This window comes from Ursus arctos, unplaced genomic scaffold, assembly GCF_023065955.2.
Source record: "Ursus arctos isolate Adak ecotype North America unplaced genomic scaffold, UrsArc2.0 scaffold_29, whole genome shotgun sequence".
Lineage (NCBI taxonomy): Eukaryota > Metazoa > Chordata > Mammalia > Carnivora > Ursidae > Ursus > Ursus arctos.
The window spans coordinates 32,776,758-32,798,385 of NW_026622974.1; the positions used below are offsets into that span (position 1 = coordinate 32,776,758).

A 21,628-nucleotide genomic window follows, 5' to 3' on the forward strand; every position below is an offset into this window, starting at 1 on the left:
CACTAGACTCCGAGCTCCATCCCTTACTGCGTGTTCTCACGCAACTTGCTTAATCTCTCTAAATTTCTGTTTTGTCTTATGTAAAATTTGGTTAATAACACCTCACAACATTATTTTGAGATTAAGTAGAACAATTAACGTAAAATGCCTAGTACACAGTGGACTGTCAGTGATGCCATGTATAGCACCTATCCACATGTATCCAGATACACAGCTTTTCCTTTATTTATGATCGCTGAAAAAGAAAGCTCACCCAAAGAGGGCTGTCAGCAGTGGGCAGTGGGAGAAGTAGAAAATGAGAAGATATCTAGACATCACCTCACTAAAATTCTCATTGTGCAAATGAGGAAAAGGAGGTCTAGATATACCCTAAGATTCACCCCCAGTCTTACTGCCCTTTGGTGCATTTTAATGACACAAATGGGCTTCTTGCCCCAACATGTGGTTTTGATGACTAAGATACATCTGTTTTCCCACTTTTTACCTTTTGTTTGCATTGAGACTTGGATCAGGCAGCAAAGAGGGAGACGTTAACGTGAAACACTTTTGAGGCCAGGCCTAACGGAATTGGGTAAGAGAGTACCTGCCAAAAAAATTACCAAAATATTACATTATCCTACTGCAGAGACACAAAGTAAAAATTGGGAATGTGAACAATTAACCAAAGCAAAGAATAAGGGAAATGAGGATCGTTTCTATTCTAATTTTGATATTAGGATAGATGTTACAATCTCAGCAATCAATAGATTAATCTTATTTTTCTCATCTATAAATGCCTTTGCTCCCTAAAAAACATTTTCTCCTTGTTATTTCAAAAATCACAATAAATGGGGGAAGAAGAGTGGAAGCAAGAAAATAAGAATGTGGAATGCCTTGGTCACAACTAAGTTCACCTTGAATCAAGCACCAGCATCTCACAGGACCCTTGAATTGCTCAAACTCATCACATTATTGAAATTTTCTCAGGGAACATTCAGTCCTCTTTTGCAATCCAGGTATAGAAGGATTTGTAGGTGAGACAATAATTAGATTTTGGTTGTATGTTTGCTTGTGTATTTCGTGGAGCAGGTGTCACTGGTTGATAAGATTGAATATGTTTCCAAACTCAGAAGCCATAACATAAACACTATGTCCTGAGGCACTGGTAGAGTGGGAAAGGGAAAGAATGCCCAAGTAGGTCTCGGGTTTCCAGAGCAGAGGTAGAGAAGACTTGACAGCTAATGGACCTAGTTGCAGGGGAAAAGGAAGACTGTTGCTATAGCATAAGTGAGCATGATACACAGTGAGGTGGGTGAGCAACACACATGATGTAATGAGACTGTGTTTACATTTCAGTTGAGAAATCAATTCCAGAAGTCAACCGTGGATCTTGCCAATCTTTCATCTTCCTCACTTCCCACTACATATACCCCGGAAATATCAAGAGAGAAACAGGTAATTCCTATAATTCAGCCAGTTTTCCACATACTCTTTCCTGTTTTGTACTCTCCAGACTCCTTTGGTCTGCAAACTAGCTCTCATACACACAGGGGAAAAAGAGACTGACGGAAGAAGCAGACCACTCCAGATTTGTGAGCATGTTTAGTAAACAAGGGAACTTACTTTGAGGTTTGTCTTAGGTAGCCACAAGATGAGGAGATCTCTGCAACCAAATCTTAACTATAGAGAGACCTTAACTGGTTTTCATCATGTAAACCGTCCTGATGTTTTCAACAACACATTGCTGTCTCAAGGCTATATCCTTGAAAACAGCTCCCACTGTGGGAATGGTGGGGAGAGCATACATTCCAAGCACAGGGGGAGGGGTGAGGAGCTTCTGATTGCTCGGGTCCAGTTCCAGGGTCAACAGGTGGTCATGGCTTGTCAATTTTGTCCTCCAACAGACTCACATCTATATTGATGATTCTTCTATTATTTTCCTTCTATAAAATGGAATTTTTTTTCACTTTAAACTCAATCATTTAAATTCTTAATTTCATTTTTCTTTACTCCCTTCTTCCTGTCTTAGCTGGTAGAGACCACACTTCAACTATTTTAATACAATGAATATTTCTCATAATTTGTTCCTCAAAAATTTTTAATTAGAGGGGCACCTGGGTGGCTCAGTTGGTTAAGTGTCTGCCCTTGTCTCAGGTCATGATCCCAGGGTCCTGAGACTGAGCCCTGCATCAGGCTTCCTATTCAAGAGGAAGCTTGCTTCTCCCTCTCCCTTTGCCTCTTCATCCCCTCATGTTCTCACTCGCTCTGCTCTCTCTCAAATAAATAAATAAATAAATAAATAATATTTTTTAAAAATGTTAAAAGTTTTTAATTAGAATTGTTAAGGCTTATTAAACTAAACAAACATTCACACAGAAACATTCAACAATGTTATGACAACAAGGAAATGGAGGTAATCTGGGAGTCTGTTATGGGGGATATGGAGAAGTCAATGTGGGGAATACTGTCAGCAGTAGACTAGATGTCCGTGGCCACCATGCATATATCTTAGAAATAGTGCTGAGAAAGTAGGAAACAGAAAGAACTCTAGAGCACAATAGCATTTAAGTTAATTAAAAATAAGGGCACCCAGGAAAATACATATTTTGTAAGGAAATATGCAAATAAATGACACATCAAATATTAAATTGTGTGCATATATTGGGGAAGGCAATGGTAGTGGATCTATAGGGGGGAAATGAATAAATTGTCATAAAAATCAAGAGAAGATATTTGCATGTGTTAGCAGTGATAATGTGCCATAAATGGTACATTAATGTGATGAATATGGATTAACTCAGGATCTGCTCTCTTGAGGTTCCAGACAAATATATAAATAAATGGTTAAGGAGGGGATTATATATAGTGGGAGAGTGGAGAGATGTTTTTGACTGCATTGATAGGAGAGAGATCTGTTTCCCATAAAGAGGCAGACTTGATGTGTCCCAGGAATTGCACTATCGAAAGCCAGGCAAATGAGAGTCCTGTGGGATGCTGGTGTTTGATTTACTTGGTAAATTGATATAAATGTCAACATGATTATCATGCTGTCAGGGATGATTACTAAGAGCCATGCAGTTTGCGTCATTGTAGATAGCAAATATTCTGAAGGCAATTTTTTCAGCATTCTGTTACAAATAATAATACCTTAAATTTGTATGACATTTTATATTACTCAAAGTACTTCTGTGTTATAATTCCGGTTGATTCTCCTGAAAGAGACTAAGTGAAGTATTATTATACATTTCATAGATGAGAACTCTGAAGCACAGAGCGACTCAGTTACTGTCCCTGTGTCCCACAAATTAGAGAAGACCTGATGTAGGACTCATGTCTCCTGATCAACTGGTATGCTTCATTCTTTCTCCTGATGAGAACACATAACTGACTGGGGCATACCCCTTTTTACTTCGGTTTCAAGAAGCTCAGAGTTAGATTTGAAGCCCTAATGAAAGAATTGTAATTGCTCTTATCATCTGTATATGTGTGTTCTTTTCTCCTTGGTCTTGAACTTCTTTTTGCTATTTTTCTTGGTCGTCATTCTTTATTTCTACTTACATTTTATCCTCATTTTATTCTCTAGCCACTATAGACTACACGAAATAATTTGTAGAAGTGGTAGGAGTATAAATAAATGCATAAATGTAAAAAGGGGAAAGAAGCCCCCAACACTAAAATGAAGCATATTTTCCTGGAAAGAAGATCAAATAGCTAGTTCTAATGAGGCTGGCCACATTTTGAAAATCCTTGTGTTTGGATTATATAGGATTTGACTAGCATTTTGAAAACCATGGTTAGTAAGAGGACAATACCTATAACACTGAATAAAAAGCATGATTCTAGATTTTGAAACTTAATAAATCAAAATGACCCTAGCGAAGTATTCCTTTCATGGATAAAGAACAACCATCCAATGAAATCACCCACTCTGGAGTGGTCTGGTTTCTGAGCATCAGATTAGGATCGTGGCTTTGTGACTTCTGTCCTCCATTGATTATTTAGATTGCCCTTCACACTGGATCATCTGTCCTCCACCTACTTGTCCAGCTTCATTTCCTTTGATTGCCACCCCCTGCTCCCCATCGGGCACCTTATATTTCATGGATTCACAAACTTCCTTGCCAATATTCACACTGGGTTCTCTGATGGATAACCCTTCACTATTTTCCCTTAAAGGCCCAGTTCATGTTGTCTCCCTTAAAAATTTTTCTTTGATTTGGTCTCCTTCTTGGTCCCATCACTCAAGCTCCTTCTTTACATTTAATGGCATCTTAAATACACGACCATATTGTAATAACTAATGGCTTATTTGTCTCTCCTGCTAGATTGTGAACTCAAGTTAAGATCTATTTTGTGGTCATCTAGAACTTCCTGTCACCCAGTATGATGTTTGGCACGTAGGAGGGACTCAGTTTAGCTTTGATAATGAGTGCACCTGCCTGAAATGATGCCTAATGAATTGCCACATGCGCAGATCAACAGGACACTCTACCAGGTCATAGCTACATGTTGTTCAGGTGCACTTTCCTTTGGCCTGATCTCTGTTCCTTGGGTCTCCAAGCACGATACCTCCTTGCCTTTTTGCCTTTTTTTTTTTTTTCTTGGTCTTACTTTGGTCCTCTTTATTCTCAATTTTCCTAATTTTTAGTTGTCACTATTTAATCAAAAACATCTCATTTTTTATATGGCAGAAAGATACAAACGCCAGTATGTTTATTGTGCTAAATGATATATCTTTAGGAAACAGATACAACCTAAAAGATTTTTTGGAAATAAAAATCTTTTTGTTCTATGAAATATTCCTGTGCGTATCCATATATACACATACCTATATACACATATTTGTACATATATGTAAATATGGTTTCTATGATCACTTTCTAAGTGTCCAAATTGAGCTTTAGCTGACTTTGAAGTTTCACTCTTATAATCTGAAATAAATTAGAAACATTCATAGAAAATTTAGAGCTAAAAACCATCTTTTAAAAGTGCATGCTTGTTATTATGCATGCAGGCATTCCTTTATTATGCGAACATTTATCAAATCCTGGAGTGGGATAAGTGCCGGGGATACAAAAATCAATAAGACCCTTCCTATCCCCATAAAACTGGTAGGGGCACAGCAGGAGCTGAAGCTGCCGTGGGGAGTAGGGCCAGATGGGAAGGAGTGTGTACACCATCCTAAGGAGTTGGTTCTTTTCCTGCCACTAATTGGGAATCACGAGAGGCTCTCAGACCGGATAGAGACACAATTCTGTCTCCATTTGCACTTTAAAATATCTCTCATTCTTTGAGAAAAATAGAATGGTGAGGACATAAGCAAATAGATTATTGCTAAAGGCTAGGAGTGAGTGAGTGAGGGCTTAAACCCAGACAGTGGATTAGGGATGAGGAGAAGAGGATGGACCAGTAAATAAGAGGTAAAATCAATGAGATGGTCACTCTAACTGGGGAAAGTGGAAAAAGAAAAGGGTAATTGTAGGTTTCCATCTTGGGCAGTGTGGGGGTGCCGTTTATGGGAATAAAGAACACAGAAGACAAAATGAAATAAGAATCCATATATAAAAGTAACTCTCCAAAATAGCTACATTTGAAGGTAAGAGTAAAGTCACTTTAATGATTACTTAAGGGTCAAAATCCTGAAAACCCTTTAAACTGTACTTCTGATTGAACTGCGGGAGAGGGTATCACGTTTCTTTGGTCAGGCTATGTTTGGCCTTTCCTATAGATAAAGGTGAAACAAGTTCTGGTGAAACGCTAGAAAGCATTTCTTTTCTCTCTTTGCAGTCTTTGCTTTCTGTTTACTACTCTTCACTATTAAACCCTCCCTTTCCCCTCAGCTTCCTTACTTTTTTTTTTTTTTTCTTAGAGAGGGGTCAGAGGGAGAGAGAGAGAGACTCTTAAACAGGCTCCATACTCAGCATAGAGCCCAACGTGGGGCTCGATCTCACAACCCTGAGATCATGACCTGAGTCTGACAAGAGTTGGAACCTCAACTGACTGAGCCACCGCATCACCAGCTTCCTTATTCTTACACTTTTTGGAACTCTCCCTGAATTCAAAGATCTGAGACCATCATTTACACTCAACACTCATTCATGTGAGCATGTGATTTCTCCCAGGTTTTGGCATCTTAAGCCCTTTATTCTCCATAACTAAAGACATTTCAGGGAATATGGGCAGGTGTGGTAGGTAACTTTGTAAGGGTAAGCATGTGCATTGCATGGACTCACACTGTAGGAGCGTTTAGAACGCTTCCAGGAAGAGATTCAGAAGAGACAGCATGTGCTCAACTCTCTCTCCGTGGTGCTTCCATTTCTTCGCCCGAGATTCCCACTCCATTCTTTCTGTGCCCTTGAACCCCCTTTATGTCCTGTAACTACAGTCCAAAATAGGCTGCTCTCAGCCTTAAGAGACAGAATCACTGAGAAATTTAAAGGACTGCCTTTGAGCAAAAGTGTAATTTTTCCTGTGAATGCTGAAAAACAAAAACAAAACAAAACACCCCCCAAAAGCAAAAGACATGCCAAGGTTAGCCCCTACTTTTATCTGCTTTCAGGTTGAGTTGGTCAGCTGCTACTAGGCAGATACCTGTCATTTCTGGGCTTTCCTAGCCTTCAAACGATGAGTGTCTACAAAGGCTCACTCCTTGTCCTGTGGTACAAGGGACACCAACTAGCCAGGTTTCCTCAAGTCCAAGGCAATAACTAGGACTGAGAGGTTTGCTGGGATGTGACACTTACAGTGCTAAAACCAAGAAAGCCTTTGGCAAACCAGGACTATCGGTCACCCTAATTCTACTTCATGCCCAGTGGGCTCCAAGGGAGGTCACACTAGCCAGAAATCAGATTTCAGAGTAAGGGCCTGAGAGCACTTTCCATGATCCAAAGTTAGGATTCATAGGGTATTTAGTTTATCAGAGCTTCTGCCTGCCTTCCTCCTGGTCCTCACTGTGAATGGGTAGAAGGTACAGATCCATGACCTTTATAAGTACAGTGTGCCCTTGAATGACTCAGGATTGAACTGAATGGGTCTGCTCGTATGCAGATTTTTTAAAAATAAATACAGCACAATGCTGTAAATGTATTTTCTCTTCCTTATGATTTTCTTAACATTTTCCTTTCTCTAGCTTATTTTATTGTAAAGATACAGTTTATAATACATGTTAATATGCTATTTGGCTGCTTATGTTATTGATAAGGCTTCTGGTCAGCAGTAGACTATTCGTAGCTAAGTTTTGGGAAAGTCAAAAAGTTTTTGGGCGTGGGTTTTTGACTGTGCGGGGGCCTACGCCCCAACCCCCGTTGTTTGAGAGTCATCTGTTATATTTTCACTATGTTAAAAAGAGCTCAGAAAAGAAGTGGACTGGTTTTCAACATCATTAGTGCCTGGGGAATAAGGAAATTAAGTAGAAATTAAAAAGGGGTTTTTCGTGAGATTATACATTGATAAGCACGTCTTACTTCCCCTTTAGCATACACCGATTCTAAACCATCAGTGTTCATTTAAGTTTTGCTTTATTCCTTGATGAGAAATTGTTTTATTAAATGTAATTTGGTTCCATTATTAAACTTGTGAATTTGAAATGCAAAAAAAGAAAATAATAATAAAAGCTCTTATTTCTCCTCACTGCAATTTTAAGCAACAAAGCCAAGATAAACGGGCATAGGTTGATTTACTCTCGAAGGTCTAGAAGGAAAAAGACTGTTATATGACAAGGGCTTTTTTTGTTTCTAGTGCCGAGGGCCTTCAGAACTTAAGTTACCTCTTTGCCCTCCTCATCTCAGAACTAATAGTTTTCAGGATGAGGTAGAGCAGGAGATAGATGTTTTAGAACCCTGAAGAGAGATTTTCCCCTTTTGATCAAGATCTTTTAAAGAAAGCATCCTTAATCAAGAGTCAACTTTTTTGTATTTAGTTGTTTTTGTCCCTTGGTGCCAGAAAGGACCTCTCCTGGTTATCATGTACCATGTCAGAGAGAAGGTAGATAGATAGCAGTTGAAAACCACTTAAGGTCACATTTGAGTAGCAAGGAAGGTTAGGAGAGAGAACTCAAAAGCATTTCTTCTCTGAAGTCTATATTTTATCAAGGTCACAAGTGTTGGAGATCATCTTGAAGCACTGAGCTAGCTGACATTGCCCTGTTGGGTATGCCATTTTCACAAAGGTTTGACAGGCAACAGGCACGAGACTTAAAAATAATTATGCAAAGCAGAATCAAAAGTAATATGACAAATCCAGTTTAGACTGTCTTCAGAACCAGGAGCCCAAACCCAAAGGTTATTGTCTAAATAGGTTAAAAGACCAAGGGTCATTAGGTGAAATTTGTTGTAATGAGTGGCCTCTTCCCTGATCTTGTGTAATTGCATTTCTACCTCTCCAGAGGCCTATATCCATGTGCAACAGGTGGTATTTGCTGTTGCACAAATGTCTTTTTGTTCAGCAAGTAGATAATCAAGGGCTATGCGATTGTCCAAAACTACTTTAGCCTATGACTCAAGTGATCATTGTTGGTCTGTTACTGCTTTGGCTATTTTATTTAGGGAGAGATTTCTGATCATGCATTCATTAACACTCCAACTGAAGGAAGAAAGGCTCTGCCTATAAAGAGTCATGAACTTTTCCTGAAAGTCCCTGTGTAAGGCAGCTCTGGACTATGAGTGGGTGGACCAACAGGAGACTTCTGATTTATTATGGATGTTGACAGGTACATTAAAACCTCTCACCAAGTTCACCAGCTATCTAAACATTCATATGCCCTTGGGAAAGGCTATCTTACCTCAGGTAAAAACGAAACCAGGAGGAACACAGAGGGTTCCAACTAAGGTCTGCTCATCGATAGATCCATTAGCTGGAATTTCCTGATTGGCTTTTTCAAGCTAGGGATCAGAAGAATAAGGATAACATTTTGTGAGGTACCATCCCATCCTAAAGGGTTCTTTTCTAAAACCCTTGCAATGAGGACTCATCCCATTGGTATTTCCCTTGAGTGCAGGGGAACAGATTATAAGAGAAATGGGTTACAGGTAAGACCAAGGGATCTCAGATATCATGAACAGATCAAAATTTCTGGGACAGATCCAACGGTCAGAAGGGTTTCTCCCTTTGGCAATCGGTTGAGAAAAACTGATAAGATCATTGTCTTCAACAAAAAAGAGGGAGAAAACAACGTAAGAAGCAACAGTGAGAAAAAAGTATACAGACCTGCTCTGGGTATCTTGGGAAAGCTGTCTCTACAAGATGTCATCTGCTTTCATTACTGGAAATGTTTACTTTCAGGTCACTACTTGGTATGCAGGTCTAGTCGGGGTTTGGTACTTTCTTTAGATGTGACATGTGAATCCAGGAGTCTATTCCCTAAAGTCTGACAGCACAGGGTTAGTCAACAGTACCTGTAGGGACCCTTCCAGTGAAGTTGAAGAGAGTCTTTTTGTAGGTGTCTTTTTCAATAGACTAAATCTCTAGGTGGCAAGGTGGGATGCTAAAGGTCTTCATCTCGTGGGAGTGCATTGTGAAAACTTCGTTCTACCAAAGCATGGTTATTCCCCACTAAAGCAATGAGGCCTTTACAATATCAGAGTAGATCTCCTTTTATCAGCTGTGGATCAGACAAGCCATCTGACCCCGAGGTGCCGCAGGTGCCCTGTGACTACCTGAAGGTGCGAGAGTCTATGAGTTACAAAGGGGGTGCATCTGAGATTTAGAAGGACCAATGGCATTGCTTTCAGCCAGAATATTTGCGGGGTCTCTACATATTTAGCCAAGTGAGTCTTAATGGTGGAGTTAGTGCATTTGACTAGCCCTGAGGTTTGAGGTTGGTAAGCAGAGTACAGCAGAGAGCTGTCAAAGTACTTGGCTAGTGAAGTGGGTCCTCTAGTCACTGTGAAGCATAAAAGGGATCCCCCAGGTAGGAATCATCATTTCTAACAGACTTTTTGCCACAAAAGAAGCAGTGGCCTGTATGCAAGGGAAAGCTTCAGTCCAGTGAGAAAGCATACAAACCATGACTAAAACATATTCATATCCATGAGATGGGGGAAGCTGTATGAAATCCATTTGTCAAACTGCACATGGTCTATCGGTCAATTTAAAATGCTACAGGGCAGTGTGGATAGGCTTCCAAGGATTGTATTTAGGATAGGCAGGACAAGCAAGACAGGCACTTCTTGCAGCCTTATTAATATTTTCCCACCAATATTGGTTCACGAATGTTATCATTTTGTCAGTAGACCAATGGTTCAATTCAGGTACAGTGGTAAGTAGTGGGAATTTTGGAATTTGGTGTAGGGCTGGATTGTTATTTGGTCCAAACCAGAGTTATCTTTTTTTTTTATCGAACCAATAATTGAGTTCCAATATTGTTTTCTTTTCTGGGGCCAGTTGTTGGGTGTCTCTTGTCATTTTTCCAAATTATCATTTAGGAAGATATCCCTTTGGACCATGACAGAGGTTTGGCTGTTGGTATCCTTGACAGTAACATTTTTGGCTGACATGTCCGCAAAGTGGTTTCCTTTGGGAGTTGAGTCTGACATGCTCAGGACTCAGTAATAACTAGAGCAGCCAGCAAAAGTATGGCATCTAATAAATTTTGGACATGGGAGCCATTTTTAATTTCATCCCCATTGGAGGTAAGGAAACTATGCTATTTTCATAACATCTCAAAATCATGAGCTACCCCAAAGGCACACTGATTATTATATAAATATTTGCAATTTTTGTGCCCTTGGCTAAGGTGTAAGCCTGAGTAAGGTTGTATAACTGAGCCCGCTGGGCCAGAGTTGCTAAAGATGAAAGTGCTGCCTTGACAATTTCAAAATTGTCAGAGTTGCAGTAGCACACCCAACATGATATTTATTTACATCTTTAAAGACATGGCAGATTCCATCTTGCTTTTTTTTTTTTTTTTGGATTACTAATTCTGGGAGAAGCCAACCTTGTGAGGATACTCAAGGCATTGTGGCAAGGAACTGAGGTCTACAGAGGCCTGAGTCAGTAGGGACCTGAGGTCTTTGCCAACAGCCATGTGAGTGAGCCATCTTCGAAATGTACCGGTCACCGCCGGTCAAGCCTTCAGATGGCTGCAGTCCTGGCCGCTCTCCTGATTTCAGTCTTACAAGAGACCCTGAACCCGAACCTTTGGGCAATGGCACTCCCCAATTTCAGACCCACAGAAACTATTTGATAAGAAATATTCATTATTCTCAGCTGTTAAGTTTGGGGTAATCTGTGATACAGCAATAGATACTACTACATCCTGATACATCTGTTCTGATTTTTTATATTATTATTAATTTTGCCTATTCTAGAACTTCATATAAATGGAAACACGCTGTGTGTCATTAGTAATTGATTTTATTGATTGGTTGTATGTATGTATGCATTTACTTTTAAAGTAATCTTTATACCCAACATGGGGCTTGAACACATGACCCTGAGATCCAGAGTTTCATACTCTACTGATTGAACCACCAAGGTGCTGGAGTAATTGATTTTAAAATATAATTTTATTTTTAATAGTTTGAGCTTTACCTGAAAACTTTCTAAAGAAATTATTTTTTTCATTGAATTACCAAAAGAGCAACATCCAGTGCAGAAGCACTGTTTAACTGCCTTAGCAATTTCTTATTCATGCATGTGTGCCTATGTGTGTTTGTGTGATCCATTGCTTATTTAGTCTTTTCATCACATTTTTTTTAAAAGGAAAATTACTTATTTAATCCTTAGGAATGATCCTTTTGAGGTATCTCATACAGTCTGGTGTCCCACTAGGACCTAGCTCAGGGCCTCGAACCCAGCAGGTGCTCAGTAATACACAGTAAGTAAATACATAACTAAACCAATCAACTTATTGCCAACAATTCTGAGTGATAAAAGATTAGATTGTGTGGTTCTTCCTACCTGTGCTTCATTTTGTCACTCATGCTTTCTGACCTGTAACCTGTATCACAAACCATAACAGAAGTAGGTGTTTGACGGGGTCAGTCTGAGATTTCTGTAGCAATCACAGGCAGCTGGGAGAGTGTCTTACCTCACTGTAGACCCAAAACACATATCACACTTTCCACCTGCAGACTTTGGCTGGTAATTCTTACTTCTGGAATGTCAGGATTAAGTCACAAAAGTAGACAAATCACAATTTCTTTCTTTCTGAATCCAAGTCTTACCAGTGTTTCTGGATAATGCCTTTATCTTTTCTGGAGAACATATACATTGTTTCATTCTAAAGGTGTCAAGATAAAAAAAATCTAGGTCCATTGTATTCATAATGAGTATAGGGTATGAAAATTCTATTCTGTAATGTAAATTTTGAAATGAGACTCTAATTTGTTGCTTAAAGAGATAGAAGTGAAATTATTGAATTCTGACATCAGTGATAATGACCTCTTGGAAGCCCCTGGGTCATCTTCTAACACTTAGGAGACCAGCTCAAATGTAAATCTGCATCCAGTTACAAGTGAATCATAAATTTGAAACACTGTAATGACAGTCTTTCATAGTCATACTTAAAAAGTTAAGTTCACCTTGTGTTGATTTTTCTTCATATTTCCTTGACTATATTTCTCTCTTATTATTTATGCACAGCTAAAAGTGGTCCATATTCCTTAAACCCCAGTCACCAGGTAAGTGGAGTGCAGAAAGTAGGTAACCAGGATGTAAATTCTCAAGCCTCAAAATATGATAGGACAAGTCAAAAAAGACAAAAGAGCAAATTTCAAGGGGCTCCCATTGGTTCAATCTGGGACAACTGAAAGAACACAGTTGATGATAACAATGAATTATAACACACATGAATAGAAATCCATGGGTCCATGCTGATATAAATAAATCATTGAAAAAATAATTAAATGAAGGATGAAGAAATGCTATTTATTAAAGTAGAATTCTAAGTAATTCGTGTGGAAAGAATGATGCAAATCATACTGGCAAAAAGGACAGGGATAATTGTTTTAGGCAAGAATCATCAGTGGAGGCTAAATTAGCACATGAAAGTATTTACATGGACCTGAAGTATCTTCCCAAAAGATACTTATTAATTAAAGAGAAAATAGTAACATAACCATACAGAAACCTGGCAGACATCCCTTTAACCAAGTGATCAAAGTTACCCTCAACTTTCAAGGGACACATTGATACCATGTGCCTTCTGATAACCCCCATGAGGAGGACACAACATCATTTCAGTGGCATTCTTGCCAAAAAATATATAGCCTGAATTTAATAATAAGCAAACATCAATCAAACCTAAACTGAGGGATGTCCTACAAAATAATAGGCCTATACTCTTCACATGTATCCAGGTCTTAAAAGACAAAGACTGAGAGGGCGTCTCAATCAGTGTTCTAGAACTTTAGCATACATCATAAACATCCGGGTTTGCTAAAATGCCTATTGGGGTTTCCCACTCTTCCGCCTAAGAATTTCTGCTGCATAGGTCCCAGATAGGGCCTGAAAACTGGCATACCTAACAAGTTCCTGAGCAATAAACATGCTGGTGATCTAGGGACCTCACTTCGAGAAACAGTGGCCTACAATGGGCAAACTATCGCCCATCAGCCAAATCTAGTTGGCTGCTTGTTTTTCTAAGTAAAATTGTATTGGGATGATAGCCATACCCATTTGTTTATGTACTGTCTGTGGTTACTTCTGGCCAAGAGATCATCTTTTCCAGAGAGCATAAAATATGTACCATCTGACTCTTTACAGAGCAAGTTTTCCAACCTCTGTTCTGGAATCTGGATTAATTATGCAACATGACAACTAAATTTATGTCTCTTGAATTGGAACCTGGATAAAGTGAGGACATCAGTGGGACAATGAGCAAAATGGAATGAGATGTATAAACTAGGTATAGATCTTATCAATATTTTTCTCATTTGATCTCATTTTGATCATTTTGCTGTGGTTTTAAGAATCTGAGTGGAGGGTGTAGGGGAATTCTTTCTATGATTTTTGTAACTTTGGGCAAGTCTGAAATTATTTTGAAATAAAATGTTTAAAATAAACCAGAAGACAACTAAAAAGCCCCACAATTTTTGTCCTCTGTAAGCTTAAGAGTACACAGGTGGTTGGGTGGAAGATGTGTTGAAAGAGGACCTGGGCTGTGAATGATTAGAGAAGTTATCCCAATCTGAATTGCTCCCTGAATAATAAGGACAATTCCATTACATTACAGGACAAGCTTTAACCTATGGGCCTGAAATCGATTTCAACTTCTACCTTGAAGGAATAGAGCAAGAGTCAGTCTCTGAATTAAGAGGGGAAAAAAGCGTTGACACCCAACTGGCTTCTCAACTGCAACTCCTTGTCAGGAAATATTACCTGTCAGGAGCTTTCATGGGCAAAATAGTACTTGACTGGTTCATAAGAAACCTTCTCCATTATTATTTGTTCTTATTATTACCATTATTGTGCTTGATTTTGTTGTAATGAAATCCCTAGACTGCAAGCTGATGTCTTTGGAAGGCCCAACGAGGCAGTATTTGGGACACACATCACACTGTGGCTATGTCAGGGAGCTGAGTAGCACAGGGATTCAGGAGAAGGAAAGGCTTTCAGCTTCGAGTGCACTCCATTCCCTGTGGGCCTCCCTATACTTGATTATTGTGCTCCTTTCCCACCTCTCCCGACAGATGGCAAAAAGGGATTCATTCTGATCCCCTTTCTCTCCTACCCTAGGCCATCACAGATTTTTTGCTGGTAAAACACAATTCAATGATTTATCTATAAAAAGCAAATAGCTTAAACAAATCTAATCTTCACAAGTTTAAGAGCAATATATCTTTTTAAAGAAACAGAGTAAGGTGCACTTTTCTTTTTTCTTTATGCGACTTTTCGCTTTTAGTTTGCACTTGAAATTAGGCACTGAGCCTCAAGGAGAAGCTCTCCTGAGGAAAAACAAAGCTACCACCCCACGGCCCCTTGCTCCCTTCTCATGACCATGCTTTCTGGGTGACCTGGGATTACATTCTGCTCTCCTAACATTTTATGACCAAGGATAGAAAAAGAGAGAAGCGGGCAAAAGTCACATCAATGCCAAAATTGGTGTGACTAACCCTGGTGAATCTCTAGAAGCATATTCTACCCACTACAACCTTGTTTCTATAGGACGATTTCTATCGAGCCCCCGTTATGCACATTTTCTCTAGTCCTCACTGCTTAACACTAATGAGAGGTAGCCTTCAGTATCCCCATTTCCAAGGTGAGGAAAGCCACGGTTGGGGGTAAATGACTTGCCCAGGCTACATGGCTTGTTAGTCCCAGCTTGTTCACATTGAGCTCATTTTTGTTGTTGCTTTGTTTAGCTTTTAAATCAAAGATCATAGGTACGATGGTAGGAGCCCTGTCATGATTACCAAACAAGATTGCTGATCTTCACAGCTTCCATCTGGTGACTGAAGTCTTTTCAAGCACCCCTGCTGTTTTATAATTCCCTTTTCTGCACAAGTCAAGACTTATAACAAACCCCCCTCCACCGTATATAACAACAACCCTTATAACAACAAACACAACAGTACGCGACATCTATAGCACCTCTTCCAAACTCCAAGATTTGGGAAGTGTCTAAGCTTCCTTGAGTCTCTTCTTGCACATGTCGTGCCTTCTCCCACCCCAGTCTCACTCATCTCGGAGTATCTTCGGAAGAGAAAGCATCCTGACACAGGCCTAAGGGAAGAGACAGAGATAACCTTTCATCCTGGGAGCGGGCATTTTTGTTTGGAGGAGAGGTGGCTGGCTGGCTGCCTCGCATCTCCTGTCACCTGCGGGTGACATTCGCAAGGCCGGGAAGCTGTTAGGGACGCTGAGCGGTTGGAGCCTCCACTTTGTTGGATTCGAGGGCATCTCCAGGTTTTGCAGGGAGGTATTGTGTTGCATTTCAAAATAGTTTCCTCAGCAAAATTAATTTTTCCCATTAATTTTAATTTTAAAAAAGCAGTGTAGGATTGAAAATTTTGTTGTGTGATAATGGCGACGTGGTTATGTAAAAAAATATGAATATTAAAAAAAATTTTTTTAAGATGTTTATTTATTTGAGAGCAAGAGAGAGAGCGAGAGCATGCCCAAGCTGGGGTCCGGAGCAGGACAAGCAGATTCTGCAGCGAGCACAGAGTCTGCCCCGGGGCTCAATCTCAGGACCGGAGATCACTGCCTGAGCCTAAACCAAGAGTCAGACGCTCAACCGACTGAGCCACCCAGGCATCTCTGAATATTTAAAAGTTTTTAAAAAGAGACGAAGCAAGTGGGCAAAGTCTTAATTGTTGACTCGGCGCCATGGGGTTCATTGGACCATTGGCTTTACTTGTAGTAGTATAGTCTTGGAATTTTTCATAATAACAATTTGGAAGAAAATGAAAAGTGGTGATCTTAAAGCAGGTGTCTAGAGAAGCCAAAGCATCCTTTCCGAGGCCCTCCGGGCTACCTTCCCAAGTGAGTTCATTTTATACTGAAGGCAATGTAGCATTCTGCTCTCCCCCTGTGAATCTAGTTGGCCGGAACTCTGTGAGCCTCAGTTTAAATTATTTATCGCTTGTTTTAAAGTCACTTATATGTTTAGGAAGTGGTAAAAATGTCATGAAATCCAGCACGAGATCCACATGAGAAGGAGTGCCATTTCTAAAAGGTTGGAACTTTCTATTTGGGTCTCTGTTGTACTGCTTAGAGCAGAATTTCAATTGTATCTTCTAAGCCCTAAATAAAAAGCTGTTTCAAAGGTAAAAACAATAAAAAATATAAGAAACACTTTGTTATTAATTTTAAGCAATATAATAATAAAAAGTAACATAATACGTAATACAATATAGTATATATAAGATTACATATAATAATACACTATAGTATTAATACAAATAATAATAATTGATCTCAGATTATTATTATTATTTACTATAAGTGAATAGATATAATAAATACTGGTACTCCACTATCATGATGCTATTGCTATCTCTCTGTCATTTGAGGAAACATCAGCTGGCCATGTGACCCTCAGCCTTCTTTCCAGGTGGTGTAGTAGAACAGGCTGGGTTATTTACGCTGTGGTAATAAGTCTCACTTGCTTCATCAAGCTGTCTTCCATGTCTTTCATGTCACAAAGTCTTGTGAAATGAACATCTAAACACATAGTTGTCAGATTGCCACAGCAGGGGAAGAGAAAACTGGAGTGTCACTTGGCTCAGAAGTAAAACACATTAGTGCATTGTCTAGAACTAGTTACAAGGCTTCCCCTAGCTGCAAGGAGAGCGGGACTAAGGCATGACCGACCACCATAAACTTCTCTGATGCAGACGGATGTATGATAAATATAGCTCCAACCCAGATGTGAGTGTGAGATCACTTCTGTCTGGGAAGATCCAAAAAGCCTTGGGGAGAAAAGCATTGTTTTTGTGGGATCTTCTAGAATGAACAGTCTCTGGAGAAGCCGTTTTGGGCGTTTTGGGGGCATGGGTAATGCTAATAAAGGAACAGCACAGAAAAAATGAAGTACTAAATGTTTTAGAGATCTGTTTTGTTAAAAAAGGCAGACCCTCTAGGAAGTTCTGGGAATGAAGTCTAGAAATCATAAGTCAATTATATAGAGCCATATTTACCATGGCAAGGGGTTTATACTGTAGACAAATTTATTGAAAGTTTTTTAAAGTTTGTTTGTTTATATATTTATTTAAGTAATCTCTATACCCAGTGTGGGACTCAGAAGTGTCGTGGTGTTCTGACTGAGCCAGCCAGGTACCTCAAAATTACTGCAAGTTGTTGACACTTGAATTGATATTATGGCACAGGTAGGGGCAGTCTAACCATGCCATGCCGTGGATGAGAATTCCCCCAATTTAGGAAAATACAGTGACTTGTGTGGGGATGTATAGGTAATTAGTAAAAGAACCTGGGTTAAAATTTATGTTTCCTGATTTCAATTCAGATCTTATATAGCTAATTCTTGATTATGATACGATTTTGGAAGATTAATCTGGAAGAGGTGCACAGAATGGATAAGATGGTCGAAAGAGCAGAGATGGAAGACCAATTTAGATAATATAATTTTTTTCTAAATGAGGGAGAAAGGATTCTGAACTAGGCTAGTTTTCAAGAAGTATGGAGAAATATACTATTGGAGCTCAAATGAGAGAAATGTCTTCCCACTAGAGTCAGAGAGCACTTTCCCACGCCTTTCTGACTTCACAGACCAGGACTTCAGCTATGTTTGTGCTCCTACCTCTGGTGAGGTTGCAAGGAGGAAATGAGGGTCTGTGGCTCAATCCCACATTTTCTCCCTTTATTTTCCTTCTCTGCCATGCAGTGGGGGGTGGGAGGGCGCTGTGCTGGTCAAGCTCAGCCTTTGACTGGTTGAGTTGAATTCCGCGTTGCAGGGTAGTGTTAGCATGCTCCTGTGGCCATAGATTCAAGCCACATTTTCAGACTTATTATCAAGAACGCGATTCCTCTGGGTACCATATGTGTCTCTAGTGTATTTTATTTCTTAATCAGTTCTAAACTCAGGAAAAGAAAGGGTGGTTATTTATTTTCCTCCTTAAACTGCAACAGAAGGGAATAGAGGCTGTAAATAGAGAACCACAATTTTGTAATGGAAAAGACCTCAGAAATTTTACGGGTCAACCCTTTCTATTTATAAGAAAGGAACTGAGTTCTAGAAAGTTTGGCATATTTGAGGTCACAGTTACAGCTGAATTACGTGTTGAATCCTAGTTCAGAGAGCTCTCTTCTTCTAGGTAAGGAGAAGATGGGAATGGGAAAATAGCTAGCTACAGACAGACGAAGGAGCCAGCAGCATGGACAGCAGGGAGGTGGATGTATGCATGCAGAGCTGTAGATTTAAGAGATGTTTTTTCTCCTGTGGAAGTTTATGTGTTTGGGAATTGAATCTCTCACTAACTCATTTATGCTTTCCACCTTTGGTGTCATGCGTTACAAGTCCTTCTCTTCCTCTACATTATGTAAATATGTATCTAGAAAATACAAGTAAATACAGAAAACACAGGTAAGTATATGTGATGTATATAGAAAATACAGGTAAATATTTACAGTTTGGTTTTTTTACATCAAAATTCTTAATCCAATTGAGATTTTGATGTGGTATGAAGTAGGTGTTTAATTCAAAATTTCATGTCAAAATATAATTTGTTGGAAAACCCATTTTTTTCTCATGCATTTGAAATACCACCTGTATCGTATATCATCTCCTATATATGCCTGGGACTTTTCTGAACTTTCCTTTCTATGCCTTGATCAGTCTGGCTGTGTCTTTGCCAATTTCATTCTGTTATAGGTAGTGTTGGGCTTCACCTGCCAATCATCATGGACAGCACAAGAAAACGTCAGGCATTGGGTTCAAGCTTACCTGGGTTTGAACCCAAGCTATCTCACTTGTAGATGTATGTCCATATGGAAGTGAATTAACCCGCTGAGCCTCTGAGTTTATTCATTGGACAGTGATAAGAACTGTCATTAACAGAATTTCAGTGAAGGTCAGGGAAAACACATGTAAAGCACTTACCAGTAGACCCTCAAGGAGGAAAGCTACCATTACCACTGAGTGACAGTGGAAAGGAGTGAGATCTATGAGAGACAGAGGCAGAAGATCAAGGACGGGGCTTTGAATTCAGGATGCTTATATTTAGAAGGGCGGAAGGAGGAAGAGGAACCTCTGAAGGAAATAACAGAGTGGCAGAGGAAAGAGGAGTGGCAGACTAAAGGAAGAAAAAATGGTTAGTCAATAGTGTCAGATGTTTCATACCAGTCCACAAAGGTGAAAGCTGGGAAGAGGCTAGTGGTTAGAATATCACTTCTTACTTCAAGATGTCAATTTCAGGGGTACGTGTGGGCAGAAACCAACTCTACAGGAGGAAGAGTGTCATCACAGTCAGCCCCATTTGCTTATTCTTATTGACCTGCTTCTTTGACCAGTGTGACATCATGACCCGCTGACTGCCTGTGAGAAGTCAACGTCAATTCAAGGTCAGCAGTCATCAATTTGAGAGTCTTCTTATATTGTTTAGTTGGGGTGGTTTGGTGTCTTTTGGTCTGAATAAACTGCTTAATACATATATTTTAAAAAGCTATGTTATTGCAAATATAATTATATAATATTTTCCACAAAAATGCTTAAGATTATTTTAAATGTTAATTCCACTGATCTAGCTCAACCACTTTTTAAAGAGCTAGATTTTCTGCCACTTCACCACTTTTGCCAGAATAAGTTTCTTTGTTCACTCATCTCTATTGAGCACTTCGTCACTCTAAAGAAAAAGAGACCCTGTCTAGAACATTCTACCACCCAGCCTTGTAAAGGCCAGCTGACACTGCAGGGTCATTGGATGAGCAGCCCACATTCACTCCTCGCGGCATGTGCTCTTTCACCTGTTAGTTAACTGCACCGATGGGGAAAACGAGGTTGGAGAGTCCTCTGCCATGCCTGAGAGTTTTCTTTGTAGAATGAGATTTTAGACAAAGTTAAAAACCTGTTGAGATGCTTGTAGTGTGAGACACAATCTTCCAGAGGGTCACTGGGATAATATGTAGGAGAATTTTTCCATGACAAGAGACTTACTGGGTCACTGACTAAACAAAGATCCTGTCACATTCAGTCAGTGGCCATGTCCCCTTCTCCTTTGGAGTCCAGCATATTTAAAGCAGTTTATTCAAACTAGAGGTTAAACTCTGGTTAAATAAGATGGGGGGGACCCAGAGCTCCTCTTGACCAGCCTCTTCCATGCCATCATTCAAGGGCTTGGTTTGAAAACCACCATACTTGATAATGTCTTTTTTCCCCCTGATATTTTATGATTCTTTTAAACAAAAGAAACCCCTTTTTGAGTTTATTAAAGCTTAAAAGAATTGTGAAGATGGAAAATAAGCCAGCGGTTTGCGGTGGTGTAAGACCTCATTACACCTGACTCAAGCTGCTGTGGCTCTCATCAGGATCATTATTAAAGCTCATCTGACAATGGGAAGCGAAGTCTAGACTCCCTAACATGACATTTACAGCACTTCTTCCTCTATGGACCATTCCAACTTTATTTCTTATTATGAATTGTCATGTATGCTTTGCCCCATCACAAAGGAACCTGTTCTTCTACTCTGCTTTGCCTTTGCTCATGCCATTGCTTTCCCATCTGGAACGTCCGTTCCCTGTATTCGAAGTCCTGCTACAATGCCACTCTCTTCATACAGCCTTCCCTGATTCTTTTGGCTAAAAGAAATCTCCAATATTTAATTTTCACCTCTACACCACAGTCACCCAATAAGCCTGTTAAAAATGCATTGTGAATAAGACCCTATTTCAGGATGTGCTACTAACTTGGTAGGTATGGAGTAGAGTTTAGGTCTCCGTATCTTGCATTCTAGCTAATGATGCAGTAGTAGGCAACCACACTGGACAACACTGCCGTGTTCTTTAAGGGTGTTATTTCTTTCTAGTTTATATTACATTCTGCATGGGCTGCAGAATGGTTTCTGTAATGGCTTGTCTATATCTGTCCTACTTTTTCATCCTTCCAATGAAGTAGAATAGACATTTCTGTGCACCAGGGTTTTAAAAATTGGAAAGGAGGTCTATATTAGTTGGTGAACCTCACCCAGAGAAGGAAGTAGCAGTAAATATCCATCTTCCTATCCTCCCATCCCATGGCCCCAGGGTAGGACC

The 21,628-nt window shown here is 39.7% G+C and overlaps 1 long non-coding RNA gene across 2 annotated transcripts in view; it reads right to left on the reverse strand.

Annotated features, from left to right (window-relative positions):
- LOC113261081 (uncharacterized) overlaps positions 1 to 21,628 on the reverse strand; it is a 43,222-nt gene that overhangs the window by 9,369 nt on the left and 12,225 nt on the right. For both annotated transcript variants that reach the window (XR_003318252.4, XR_007190178.2), the window contains exon 3: positions 485 to 583. This is a non-coding gene — a long non-coding RNA (uncharacterized LOC113261081). The remainder of the gene's footprint in view (positions 1 to 484; positions 584 to 21,628) is intronic.